Source organism: Rattus norvegicus, chromosome 6 (genome assembly GCF_021556685.1).
Source record: "Rattus norvegicus strain SHRSP/BbbUtx chromosome 6, alternate assembly SHRSP_T2T, whole genome shotgun sequence".
NCBI classification, from domain to species: Eukaryota; Metazoa; Chordata; class Mammalia; order Rodentia; family Muridae; genus Rattus; species Rattus norvegicus.
In genome coordinates, this window is record NC_141539.1 from 125,460,384 (window position 1) to 125,475,114 (window position 14,731).

Below are 14,731 nucleotides of genomic sequence, written 5' to 3' on the forward strand. Positions count from 1 at the left end.
GTCAGGCTACTCACGGCATTTCCTCTTCCTGTCTGCCCCGCTCTACAATGGGTTCTCGATCTTTCTTTGCTTTCCTGGGCCTTATGTGTTTGTAGACGGCTTTTCGGTTGCTATGTGAAACGTTCTTCAGAATGCTAGCTAGTTTTATGTCACCTTGACACAAGATAGAATCATTTGGAAAGAGGAAACCTCAATTGAAAAGAGGCCCTCCCCAGATTGCCCTTGGGGCTAGCCTGTGCTACATTTTCTTAATTAGTGATTGATGTGGGAGTGCCCAGACTATTGCTGGTGGTGCCAGCCCTGGGCAGGTAGTCCCAGGTCATATAAGAAAGCAGGCTGAGCAAGCTATGAGGAGCAAGTCAGCAAGCAGCACCCCTCCATGGCTTCAGTTCTGACCTTCATGTTCCTGCCTTAAGTTCCTGCCCTGACTTTCCTCACATGACCTGAGAGTTCTAAGCCGAAATGAGCCCTCTCCTCCCTAATTCCTTTTGGTGACACTGTTTCAGCACGGCAATAGGAACCCTGACTAAGACATCCTAGCGGGATTTGTCTGATGTTTTCTCACGATTAAGCTAGGGTGATGAGTTTGGCAGAGGCCCATAGAGGTGTCTCTTCAACACACTGTGCAGAGCTCCTATTAGCTTTTGACCCTTGGAAAAGACAGTGTTCCCTATGTTTGTCCACCGAGAAATTACCGTTTCTCACTTTCCATACTGGGTTCCTTGGAAACAAAGCCCTACCGCTAGCCCGCACACCACAGGGGAGGATGAAGCTCTGCTTCCTGCAAGGCACAGTATTTCTATGCATTATTTGAAGTTGTTCCGAGGTGAGAATATGTGCACGGGTATGGTTTACCTTGAAATATTTCACAGATGAGAGGGTGCCTCTCAGCACCCTCTGTTCCTACTCTCTGGTTTCTCTTCCTCTGTGGACTACAGCAGGAGTTGCACGCAGTACCCTATTTTGGTATTATAGCAAGCAAAACCAGTTCAAAGGAAGCACCATGATTTCTGAGGTCACTGCCTTGAGAGAGGCAGCCTGTAAGAAGCCGTGCTTCCCTGGTAGGAAGCTCTCCAGCAGTTCTGGGCTCCTTGAGCTGAGCCACTGTGGGCGGAACATCTTCCCTCCTACTAACTGGTTGCTTCTGTCCTTGGTCATGTTGAAGTCCCACCCCACACATAACGAGTGAGGAATTGTCTCTGCTACTTCCAAGGGACAGCATCTATGTATTCTCTGGAATTCTCTCTGGGAACATAAGGACAGGAGCTCGGGTCTTGGAATAGCCATTTATTCATCCCATAAACAAGACGCCCTAGGGGACAGAAGTCAGAAAAGGAGGGCTGTCGCCATTTTCCCTGACTTGTTCATTTTATAATTATTAGTTAGGTGCGTGTCTATGATCTAGGGAGAATAAAATAGACAATTTGTAAACTGAAGCAGGCATTCACTCTGCATGGCCTCGTCTATGTCCCTCTCAATCCACCCAGAAGTCTGAGGATCTTTCCGGGCTCTCCTCCCTTTTGCACATCCTTATCCAGTCAGGCACCAGGTCTGTGGTGCACACTGGTATGTAAATTAAAAAGGGCTGACACACCCCAAATAACGATTTGGCTTTTAACCAGCTCTCTGGAGATAGCCTCTAAGCCCTGGCAACGTCCCACCAGGTAAGAGCGTTCGTGCTTACCAGGAGCCCTGGACTGTCCAGACACTTTATGCTGTCAACACAACTAATAACAGAGGCCTTGGGACACGCAGCGTATGCCAGAGTCCCCAGGGTCTGATAGCTGAATAATTCACAAGTCCTATGGGTGACCAAGGCCCTGTAACCAACCTCTAATAAAAACCCTGAATGTCACGGTTCACCTGTCCTGCTTTGAACACATTGTCAGGCATCATTGATAAGAAAATCAAAGTGGGGCTCCTCTGGGACAGGACCCTGAAAGCGCACATCTGGCACTGTATGTACTGCTCCTTTATGCATCCTTGGCTTCTGCAGATTTTAATCTTTCCTTCCTGGATAATAAGCTACCACTGTGAGTCCATCAGCCCCTGTGAGTTCTGTGAGCCCTTCCCACAAGGCACTGACCCTCAGGGTGGCCTTGGGGACAAAGCCCTTGTGTAGTAGACATCCACTTTCCTCATCAGTGAGTGGTCTGTCTTCTCCACTGAGTCCTGAGCTCTGAAGTCAAGGTGGGTCCTGTCCGGTCTTGCTTTCTGGGAGCACTCGGCCCGGGGGAAGGTACTCTGCAGGCATCTCAGAAAGGTGTATAGCTTGAAGTGAACTGATGTGGCGACACATTCAAACACCAACTGACCCGAGACGCTCACGCACAACTTGCAGGACAGACCTTAGTGGGGCTAGATCATGGGATGCACCAACAGATGGCTCAGTTTGGTTTCTACCAGTGGCCCTCAGCTACTGACCTGGGTAGCCAATCCCCAAGTCCTCTGGTATCTCTGACTCCACCCTCTCATCCTCTTGTGCACAATACATTCGGGGATCCGTTTCTTCTTTAGAAATTCCTGTTTCCTCCAAGAGGAAGGAGCAGGATACTCGTGGTGTCCCCATCTTCCATGAAGGACGGTACAGTCAGCCACGCCATCTGAACAGATGAGGCCTGGTCCGTCCGTCACACTGGCTTAATCGTCGGACTGCTTCATGAGGATTCTGTTTTCTAAACAGAAAGCTGTCTGACACGAAGCATGCACCCATTCATTCTCTCTGTGCTCTTGGCTGTGGGTGCGATGTGACCAGCTGTCTCAAGCCCCCACTGTTTCGCCTTCCCCTCAGGGATGGGCAGTAACATGGAGCTGTGAACTGAAATAAACCCTTCCTCCCAGATGCTTCTCGTCAGAACGCCCTGTCACACGACAGAAATCCAACATCAGTTATGTTCACCCCTCCCTTCCCTTGTTGAGAAAGACGATGACACATTTGTCCTGTCATATTTCTGGGGAAAAGTAATGTTATCTCTAACTTGGCGTTAAACTCCACAGAACATTCGAATCACACTTCCACTTTTCTAGAAGATTCTGCTCAGCCTGGAGCCAGTCAACCCTTCCCTTTTCAAATCTCCTACCCACTCAGCTATAGCTTCAGAGAGTGACTTGTCCTCAATTAGGGGATGCTTGTGGTCAGGGCTTAGAGGTCATTTGGGGTTTTTTCTTTCTTTCCCCATTATTAGAGATTGAACCTAGAGCAAGCACTCCCTCAGTGACCTACACCCAGGCTGGTTTGTAGTTTCGTTTGAAGACAAAATCTTGCTAAATTGTGTGGTTGCCCTGGAGCTGACTCTATAATCCAGTTATGCAATCTTCTCACCTCAGGCTCCCCCCTAGGAGGTTAGAGGCCTGAGCCACCAAGCTTGGCTGGCAAGGGTTTTTATACAGCATGTCCAAAGGCCAGGGCCTCAGTCAAATCCTGCTGAAGGAGGATCTCTGTGGGTAACCCCAGAACTCTGCATTTCTAGGAACTTCCAGAAGGCATTTTGGGAGGGAGCTTCCTTCAGCCTTCACCTATATGTAGGCGAAATTTCCGCCTGAGCCTGGTGTCTTCATTAGAGTTTTGCTGCTGTGAGCAGACACCATGACCAAGGCAACTCTTATAAGGACAACATTTAATTGGGACTGGCTTACAGGTTCAGAGGTTCAGTCCATTATCATCAAGGTGGGAACACAGCAGCATCCAGGCAGGCATGGTGCAGGAGGAGCTGAGAGTTCTACATCTTCACCTAAAGGAAGCCAGGAGCAGACTGAGCATCCCCAGGCAGCTAGGAGGCTCTCCAAGTCCACCCCACAGTGACACTTGTTCTCCAACAGGGCCACACCTTCTAATTGTGCTGCTCCCTGGGCTAAGCATGTACAAACCATCTCACCTGGTGATGGTTCCCGTTGCCTTTTTGCCTCAGTGGCTGCTAGGATGACCCACTAGGAGCCTGTCTCCTCAGCGCTCAGCTCCCAAATGCCACCCCCAACCTCTGTGGACCGATGTCACCAATTTTCATCACTAAGCAAGCATGGCTCTCAGCCTCTGGCACCAGGGGCCAACTCCAGAGAACTTCCAAGCTGTCCGTTTGGAAGCTTTCTACGTAGTCCATGGAAATGAGAATGGGGAGAGGGTATTTGCATGTGTGTCCCTGCCCCCATGAGCTAAACAGAACTGACAGGAGAGTGAGAGAGCCTGGGATTCAATACACAGTCTACCAGCATAAAGCCGGAAAGGATGAGGTGGCCAAGAGAAAGGACCAGAAATCAGGGTGTCACAACGGAAAAAGAAAAGGTAGAGCAAAGAGGGGTTAGACTCCCGTGGCCACATCTTCCAGCGCTCATGGTGGGCAGCTCTATAATTGAGAGGTAAGCCGCAGTGACCAGGGCCACCCTTATAAACCACACCAGGTAAGAGGCCATGACCTGCAGGACTAGGGGTACATTCTATTTCTAGAACGGCCACTGGACTATCAGAACATGTACCACAATTCTACGAAGTCTTTCACTTCTAAGGTATCCTCTACTCCCAGCATGCAAATTCAGAACATCAGAGGTCACTTCCCTGTCTCGTCATCACCACGTCACACATTTCCGCTGCCATCAGCTTGGTTTTTCTTCCATTCAGGAACAAGGAGGGGGGTCCAAAGCCAACATAGAGCCTGGATCACCATCACCCTTCAGGGTTTCCCTCAGCTACACAGTAGGACATAGTGATGGATAAAAATAATTTAAAAAAAACTTTATTGCAAGGTGTCCTTTTCCTTGGGGAAGTCCTAGTGTGTCACAGGAGGATGGGGAGGGAGAGATAGATGGTGATAACTTTACACACCAACCTGGAACTTCTAACAGTGCTGGGAAATAGAAGGATATGGAAGCCAGGGGACACATCAAGAATCAGGGAAGAGGGTCGGTTTCTGCTAAGCCAAGCAGGTGCCCATAGTATCTCTGTGGCTGCCCATGCTATGCCTGTTGCTAGATTAAGAGCGTGATCATTGGGGTCTCCAGATTCCAGCCTCTTCAGAAAGAGTGTTAAGGAGAAGAATACGAATGTCAGTAGCTAACTGTGGCCACAGTCTCAAGGTTTCTCGGCTGCACATAACCCCACTAGTCAAACCACCGTCACCTACCAGTATTCTGAGCCATCCAAAGAAAAGCCTCCAGCCAGAAGACTGGCTTTGAAGAAAGGGGCCAGGCTGGACTCTCCCTTTCGAGCTTGGAGGGCTTGAAAGAGGCAGCTGGTCTCAGAGCTTCATTTTCTCCAGTCTTGGAAGCGAGACTTTAGTGCCAATGTAAGGAGGCTGAGTAAGCTCCTGCATCAGCTACCTCTGTAGCTCAGCCCTGGCACTGACCGCAGGTGGTTCCTTAGGGCAGGGCAGCTCCGATAAGGTGGTTCCAGCGGGTAGTCAAACCCAAGCTGTGCAAACCCAAGCCTCCCAATATGCTTCCAGAGGTTCCTGGAGCCAAGACTGGCTCCTCAGCTCCCTCGGGTGCAGCTGAGAGGCCTGGAATTGACTGGTCCCCTGCAGGTGGAGCTGCACACAGCTGGCTACTGTCTCGTATCCCTTGAGAGTCGGCAGGGATGCTGTGAGAGAGGCTGCAGCAGAGCTTGGTGCCTTTTGTGTGCTTGCCCAGATGTGGTGCTCCAGGACCAAACCTCCCCAGGCTCCACCAAAGGTCCAGAGGACGGGGGCATCCCTGAGGAACGCTATAAGAGGAACTTAATACATCTACTGATTCTTATCTTTCTAGAGAATTAAGTGTTCCTGTCCCCACTCTAGGGATCATCCTTGTGCACACACCTGCGGCATCAATAAGAAAATAACCCATCACAACAATACCAACCAACCAGAGCTCTCAGGGACTAAACCACTACCCAAAGAGTACACAGGGACAGACCATGGCTCCAGTTGCATATGAAACAGCGGATGGCCTTGTTGGACTCAAATGGGAGGAGAAGCCCTTGGTCCTGCCAAGGTTGGACTCCCCAGTGTAGGGAAATGTCAGGGACAGGGGGCAGGAAGGAAGGTGGCTAGGGAGGGGGAACACCCTTATAGAAGAAAGGAGAGGGATGGGATAGGGGGCTTATGTCTGGGAAACCGGGAAAGGGAATAACATTTGAAATGCAAATAAAAAATACCCAATTTTTAAAAATGCAAATTTTAAAAAAAATACAAATTTACAAAAAAAAAAAAGTAACCCACCTCTTAGAAAGGATCCAAGAGGGGCTGGGGATTTAGCTCAGTGGTAGAGCGCTTACCTAGGAAGCGCAAGGCCCTGGGTTCGGTCCCCAGCTCCGAAAAAAAGAACCAAAAAAAAAAAGAAAAGAAAGGATCCAAGAGTGCCATTTCCCAGAAAGGTATGTCCCACAAGAGACCCGATGGGGTCCTTACTCCAGTGATTGACAGCTCTGTTTCCAGATGGCCATAAAAGGCCGCCTGTGACTCTCCCATGCTGAGACGGAGGCAGAGACAAATCCCCACAAGTTCATGGGCCAGCGAGCCAAGAGCAAACAAGAGACCCTATCTCAAAACAAGGCGAAAGTGAGGACCAGCACCGGCAATTGTCCTTTGACCTTTACACATATGCCATGGCACATACACAGCAAAAACAATAAACCAAAGCAAAATATAACAATGTGCACATTCTTCAGGTGTGGCCTGGCACCCAAAAGGATTTTTATAAGTCAAATCCCCCAAGAGGAAGCATCAAGGAGTGGATATGTAGAAAGCTGCCCCACAGACTGGGGAGGGGACGATTGGAAGGTGCTTGGCATCCAGGGATCCTGGGTGAGCCCAGGCCTAGTTACCCAGCCTTTCTGCAGCTGCAATCTGAGGGCAGCCCAGTCTCCTGATTTGCCGTTATGATACACTAGCTAATGAAGGTGAAACGCACAGCACAGAGCGAGCCATCGTGAGTGGCAGCTTTCACTGCTGCCGCCAACACTGAAAAGAGGAAATGAAGGCACAGACCGTGGAAAAAGCAGACCATCTCTGCCCTCCACCGACCTTGATGTTATGCCTAATGGCTTTATCTCTCCCCGCTGGTATGGGAGCCCCAGGAAAAACAGTGAACCTGCAAAACACCCTACACAGTATAAGCATGTATGGAATGTGTTAGTGAAAGAAGGGAGGAAATTATACACCGGATGCCTGCTCAGAAGAATGAATGGTTTGATGGGGGAATGGATACGTTCACTGCTTAGTTTGTGAGAAACATAAGATCCGTTGCAGGGAGGACCTAGAACTTGACCATGAACATAGCTCATAGCCCCACAGACGTTCTCAGAGTGGAGGGAAGGAAGCAAGTAGGAGCCCTTGCAGGTAGGTGGGGAAAGTAAGCACAGGTTGTGTGCACATTGGATCCTAAACCCGAGTTCAAAATCAGCTGACTCCTTGCCAACCCACAGCCACCGTTCCTAAGGAACCTAGCACCCCAGCCATATTGCACTGATGAGAGACCAGCCTGAGCCTCCAGGGAGGGCTGGTGGGAAGACCAAGGGTGTGTGGAGATGTCCCTGCCCACATTCTGGCCATCACCTGCAACCTGTCTCTAAATGTCAGGAGACCTGAGTTCAAGTCTTAGTTCTGCAACTCACTCACTGCTATGTGACATGTGCTTCAAGGTCCCCTGATCTGTAAGACGGGCGTGGGGACACTTTCAAAGCCTTGTGAGAACAACACAGGATTTGCTCAACATGTATTCAGCTCCATGGAGGCGTTTGCTACTATTGTTAGGGAACAGACAGGATGGATGGGGGCGATTTACATTCTGAATTATAAAGACGCATTCATACTCCATACTGTAGAAACAAATCTACATGAATGTTTTATTAATAGCTTAGAACATACACACTGTTAATGGTTTGTTTGTTCTGTATTAAGCCCTTCCCATCAAGAAGCCCCTGGAGGAGTATAAAGTTGATATCAACAGACACTTACTAGACTTAGCAATTCAAGAAGCGTCTGACCTTGGGCTGGGGAGATGGCTGGGAGTTAAAGCTCTGGCTGTGAAAACATTAGAGCAGGAGTCCATGTTCCCTAGAACCCACATGAATGCCAGGTGGGCATGACAGCCTGCCTGTAATTCCAGAGCTCTGAAGGCGGACCGCCTCCATCCCTGGACTAAGCTGGCTAGCCAGACTAGCCTTATCAGTAAGATCTGAGTTCAACTGAGAAACACTAAGGTGGAGAGTGACGGCAGAGACTCATAACATAACTTTAACCCACACACACACACACACATATACACACACACATACACACACACATACACTCATATACACACACACATACACACACATACACACAAATACACATACACTCATACATACACACATACACACATACATACACACACACACATACATACACACATATACACACATATACACACATACATACACATACACACATACATACACATACACACAAATACACATATATACACACATACATACACATACACACATACATACACACATACATACACATACACACATACATACACATACACACATACATACACACATATACACACATACATACACATGCACACATACATACACACATACACATACATACACATAACACATACTTACACATACATACACATACACATACACACATACATACACACATACACACACATACACACATACATACACACATATACACACATACATACACATACACACATACATACACATACATACACACATACATACACATACATACATACATACACACATACATACACACATATACACACATACATACACATACACACATACATACACACATATACACACATACACACATACACACACATACAGACATACATACACATACATACATACATACATACACATAAATGCACACATACACACACTCGCGCTCGCGTACACACACATGCAAGTATGTGAATCTGAGCCCCCCACCTGACCGGAGGAGCAGGCTTAGGCTCCAGAATAATTGACTACCTCCCTACCCTGCTTCCTACCCAACCCCTGACCCCTGCTCCCCCTACGTGCTCCCATGTATAATCTTCTGGTTGGAGGTGAGATGAAAGGCCCAGTTTTTAGGATGTCAATTCAGTGTCCTCTCCGATCCCTGGGTTCTCTAGATAAAACACAACATGAAGTTTCAATTCCTGTCTCTGCTTGTTCTCTGGTTGACAGGCATCAAACATTCCATCCATCTGACTATATCATTAGCATTGTGATTTTAATTTTTTATTAGATATATTTCTTTACTTACATTTCAAATGTTATTCCCCTTCCCAGTTTCCTGTGCATAAGCTCCCATTCCCTCCCCTTCCCCTCCCCCATACAGGTATTCTCCCCATACATTCCCCCTTACTGTCCCCAGCATTGTTATTTTTTCCACAGAATTCACATTTAATAGATACTTATGTGAGAGAGAGAGAGAGAGAGAGAGAGAGAGAGAGAGAGAGAATTAACAGGTTGGTTTCTGTGACTGATATAAGATGGTCTGCCCATTACCAATAGTGGAAGAAAGGCTAACCAGCCCCAGCCCTGTAGTAAAGGCTTATCTGGACTCACACCACATCATGTGTAGAGTACAAATTTCTTCTGGCTGCTCAAAGCTGCCTGGCAGAAAACTGGTCCAGTGGTCACTTCTGCTTAGAGAAATACTCTTTGCTCTTATTGACATCAGGCTTGATGGTATCACTGCCAGGTTTCCAGCCAGCTGGGCACACTTCGCCATGTTTGTCAGTGAACTGGAAGGCCTGGACTAGTCTCAGAATCTCATCCACAGAGCGGCCAACAGGAAGATCATTTATTGTCATCTGGCGAAGGATACCTTTATCATCAATAAGAAAGAGGCCCCTGAAAGAGATCACCTTCATCAGCCTTTAAGACTCCATCATCCTGAGCAATGGTGCGCTTGGGATCTGATACCAAGGGAATGTTCATGGGTCCCGATCCTCCTTGTTTCTTGGGTGTGTTAATCCAGGCCACATGACAGAAGTGAGAATCCACAGAAGCTCCAATCAGTTGGCAGTTGAGCTTCTTAAATTCTTCTGCTCTATCACTGAAAGCAACGATCTCCGTGGGACACACAAAAGTAAAGTCAAGGGGTAAAAAAATAATACAGGGACTGGAGAGATGGCTCAGTGGTTAAGAGCACTGACTGCAGCACTTGACTGCTCTTCCAGAGGTCATGAGTTCAAATCCCAGCAACCACATGGTGGCTTACAGCCATCTGCAATGAGATCTGATGCCGTCTTCTGGTGTGTCTGAAGACAGCTACAGTGTACTTACATATAATAAATAAATAAATCTTTTTTAAAAAAAAGAATACAACATATTTTCCTTTTTAATCACTTAGGCTGATATCTTTGAATTGTCCATCTGGCATAACAGCCGTGGCTTTGAAGTTGGGAGGAGGGTGCCCAATGTTTGCATTTCCTGAAGACATCTTGCTATCAGCAGAGTCGAGCTACAGGTCTCACAAACGGAACCAACCGTGAGAACGCGGGAAGACGTGCTTCTGCATTGTTACCTTTTAAAGCTATTTAATAATTTATAATAGCCACTACTGTGACCTAAAGGAAGGTCTCGGGAGCTGCACAAGGAAAAGAGCTTCACTGGTCTTGGCTGCAGAATCCCACTAGGGGTTCCGACTGCTCATCGATGAGCTCTTGGGGCCCATACACACAGTCTTCCTGTCTTAGTCACCCTGTCTCTTCATCTCTGTTCCCACCCCTCTTGCCTCCTAACCCTCATCCATTAGGTTTCCTGGCCCTGCCACTGTCATCAACAACCAAAGCGGCCATCTTCCCTCCTCTTCCCTTACAACTGCATGGGAGGAGTATTGGTTTCCCCATTTGTAAGATAAAGTGCAGAATGCCAAAGCTTAGCCCGATACCTGGAGCATGGTAAGGACATGGGAGAGCGGAAGTCTTAGAGTCATCCTCCATTTCTGCTTTTTCTTCTAGGACCCTGCACTTTAGAATAAGCTTTTGAGTCAGGAGTCATAGTCTCTGTGCTACAGCTTGCATAGATGTCCCCCAAAAGTCTCTTTCAGTTTAGTTACCTTGGGGACAGGGGAACCTTTAAAGGTTCCTACTGGGAAGAAGTTAGGTCACTGGGGGTTTGTTCTTGAAGGGAATACTGGGACCCGACCCCATGGTGTTTGCTGAACACCATGACATGAACAGTTTCCCCTGCTACGTGCCTTCTCCACAGTGTACCTTTTCACCACACCACCCAAACAGCAAGCTAACCCATCATAGACTGAAGCCTGCAAAAGCTGCGAGCCAAAATAAACCTTTCCTTTTTATACACTGACTCACCAGGGTGCTGTGTTACAGCAACAGAAGGCTAGCAACTTGGAGAAGGAGCGAGGAAGTGAGACAGAACAAAGGGAGCCCAGAAACACTCTAAAGTCTCACATCCCTTTTTCCTTCAGATGAGACTAGCGGGTGAGTAACCTCCAATCATATTCTTAGTCCCATTTTACAGATGAAAACCAGACCCAGAGAGTCCCAAGGGTCTCGCAGTCATTAGATGTCACTCATGTGACCATTCTTTCAAGTCCCTTTGGATGCTCAAGGGAACGGCTGTCCTGGGTCTCACTGGATTCGTGGATCCAAGTGATGGTAGCATCGTTTACAGACCTGGATATTGTTGGAAGAGTCCTTAGACGTTTGTGAAAGTTTGCTTTTTGCTACGTAACAAACTGTTCCAAACCTCAAAGGCAACAAACATACGCACCGAAAAGCTCAAGGATTAGAGGCGTTCTGGCGGAGACTGGACACAACTGGAAAAAGGTGAGGGCATAAAAACCACACAGCCATAGGATGGGTGCAGGAAGAATGAAAATTCAGGGTCATTTTCTCTCCTCTTCCCTGGACCGGGCAGCACTGGGTGACAGCCATGAATCACAGTTCCTGGGACATCACAATGGTTGACTTCCTCTTCTCCCCACTCAACAGGATAAATTGTTATCGCCTTTGACAAACACACAGCAGTGGGTGTGAGAAAAATATTAGCTGCGTTTTTCTTTATTTCATTGCTTCTGCTGATACCGTTAATGATAATGTAATTTGCAGTTGTCTGGGTCTTGGAAGAGAACAAGACGTTCATTATCTCGCTGATCTCCACATCAACCTAGGGAAGTACGCGGAGCAGGGGGAGAGCAGCGACGACGACGTATAATTAATTACCTCAGTGTAACAATAGAGCCAGCGCGCTCGGCTCCCACACTGACTAACACAGCTGCCTCGTTCACTGTCGACTCACCTCTCAGTGATGAGTTAGAACAGTGAGATCAGAACCTGCTTGAGAATCCCAAGAACCCCTGTTTCCTTGCTGTGTGACCTGGGCAACTTACTTATCTTCTTTGGTTTGTTTCCTAAACAAACGATCCCCCATCGGGGTGACTTACAGTAAAAACAGTCTCAGTTTGGGGGAACCAGAAGTCGCCTTTTAAAATGTCCATCATGTTGGGATAAAGGGTCAGTCTTCCCGTGATAACTCCATATTAACCCACTCAGCTGAACGAATAAAGTCTTCTATGACGGCATTTCCAAGTGAGGTCACATTCTGACATGTATTCATTTGGGGAGATGGGGGAGAGCGTGTGTTTGTACAGCTGTATGGGTGCTGCATGTAAGGGTCCTCACGCTCATGTGTATGCACATAATGTGAAAATCCAAGTCATGGTTGCATTTTCTCCTCTATCCATCTTAGTTTTGAGACAGGGTCTCTCACTGGCTTGGAGCCAGCAAGCCCCATGATCCTCCACACCCACACCCACACCCACACCCACACCCACCCCCATCCCCCACCGCCCTAGAACAGGGATCACGGGTGTGTGCTGCCATGTGTGGTACTTGTTTATGGGTTCTGGGGCATGGAATTTCGGGCTTCCTGCCTGCATGTCCAGCAGCATAGTGACTGAGCCATTTCCCTATTTGCTGTGAGAAGGCACTTCCCACCCGTACACTCTCCGAAGCTTGCTTTGTCCCTTCTATCTGTGCCGCTACCACACTGACTCTCTGACAGCGCAGTTATGTGGAGAAGAGGAGGAAAGCACCTTGGACCCACTCATCACACAGAAGCTATGGTCAGACCCACCACTGCTGCCCCCACTTGGTATTTAGGGCCCCAGAGGTGGCGCCAGCTGTCCTCCCCGATATGTCAGGGCTGGGTTTTCAAATTCTTGAACCAGATGACTGTGCACACAATAAATGCTCAATAAATGCATTATGACAACTAGATGAGGCCCAGAGGTAAATATCCACCCTCAGACCCCTACAATCACTCCCTAAGTACCCATGAAGGCCCAGTGGAGCCTCTTTCCTCCCGTGAGTCCTTCCATGGTTCAAGTGACTAAAAGTCATTTTAAGACCTGGATCCAAAGAAAGGAATCCTTGGAAATGTGATCTGCCTCAGTACTTGGGATTGAACCTAGAGACTCACACATATCAGGCAAGTGTTCTATCACTGAGCTACACAGCCCTTCTTTTGTTTTTGCTATAGTACCACTGCATGTAGTAACACTGCATGTAGTACCACTGCATGTAGTACCACTGTATGTAGTACCACTGCATATAGTACCACTGTATGTAGTACCACTGCATGTAGTACCACTGCATGTAGTACCACTGCATGTAGTACCACTGCATGTAGTACCACTGCATATAGTACCACTGCATGTAGTACCACTGCATGTAGTACCACTGCATGTAGTACCACTGCATGTAGTACCACTGCATGTAGTACCACTGCATGTAGTACCACTGCATGTAGTACCACTGCATGTAGTACCACTGCATGTAGTACCACTGTATGTAGTACCACTCTATGTAGTACCACTGCATATAGTACCACTGCATGTAGTACCACTGCATGTAGTACCACTGCATGTAGTACCACTGCATGTAGTACCACTGCATGTAGTGCCACTGTATATAGTACCACTACATGAGTACCACTGCATGAGTACCACTGTATTTAGTACCACTGTATGTAGTACTACTGCATGTAGTACCTCTGTATGTAGTATCACTGCATAAGTACCACTGCATGAGTACCACTGCATGAGTACCACTGTATTTAGTACCACTGTATGTAGTATCACTGTATGAAGTATGGCTGCATGTAGTACCACTGCATAAGTACCACTGCATGAGTACCACTGTATAAAGTGAACACTGAATATAGTACCACTGCATATAATACCACTGCATGTATTAACACTGCATGTAGTACCACTGCATGAGTACCACTGTATGTAGTACAGCTGCATATAAGACCACTGCATGTAGTACCACTGCATGTAATATCACTTCATGTAGTATCACTGCATATAATACCACTGTATGTAACATCACTGCATGTAGTACCACTGCATGTAATATCACTGCATATAATACCACTGTATGTAACATCACTGCATGTAGTACCACTGCATGTAATATCACTGCATGTAGTCTCACTGCATACAGTACCACTGCATGTAATATCACTGCATGCAGTACCACCACATGTAGTACCACTACATATATACCACTGCATGTAATATCACTGAGTGTAATATCATTGCATGCAGTACCACTGCATGTAGTACCGCAGCATATATACCACTGCATATAGTACCAAGCCTCAAGCCTCAAAGGCAACAACAGCAATGAGCTGCTGAGTCTGTGGCTGAGGCGGATCAGGCTCAGCTGGAGTAAGCTTTTCTCTCCTTTGGTGGAGCCAGACCTCATCTGC

General features: G+C 47.5%; 1 pseudogene across 1 annotated transcript; it reads right to left on the bottom strand.

Annotated features, from left to right (window-relative positions):
- Window positions 1-9,434: 9,434 nt before the first annotated feature.
- LOC148005424 (peroxiredoxin-1-like) lies at window positions 9,435-10,475 on the bottom strand (annotated as a pseudogene). The gene is made up of 2 exons (XR_015623503.1): window positions 10,304-10,475; window positions 9,435-10,095 (listed from the first exon to the last, which is right to left on the bottom strand). The product of XR_015623503.1 is annotated as a peroxiredoxin-1-like (transcript).
- Window positions 10,476-14,731: the final 4,256 nt, after the last annotated feature.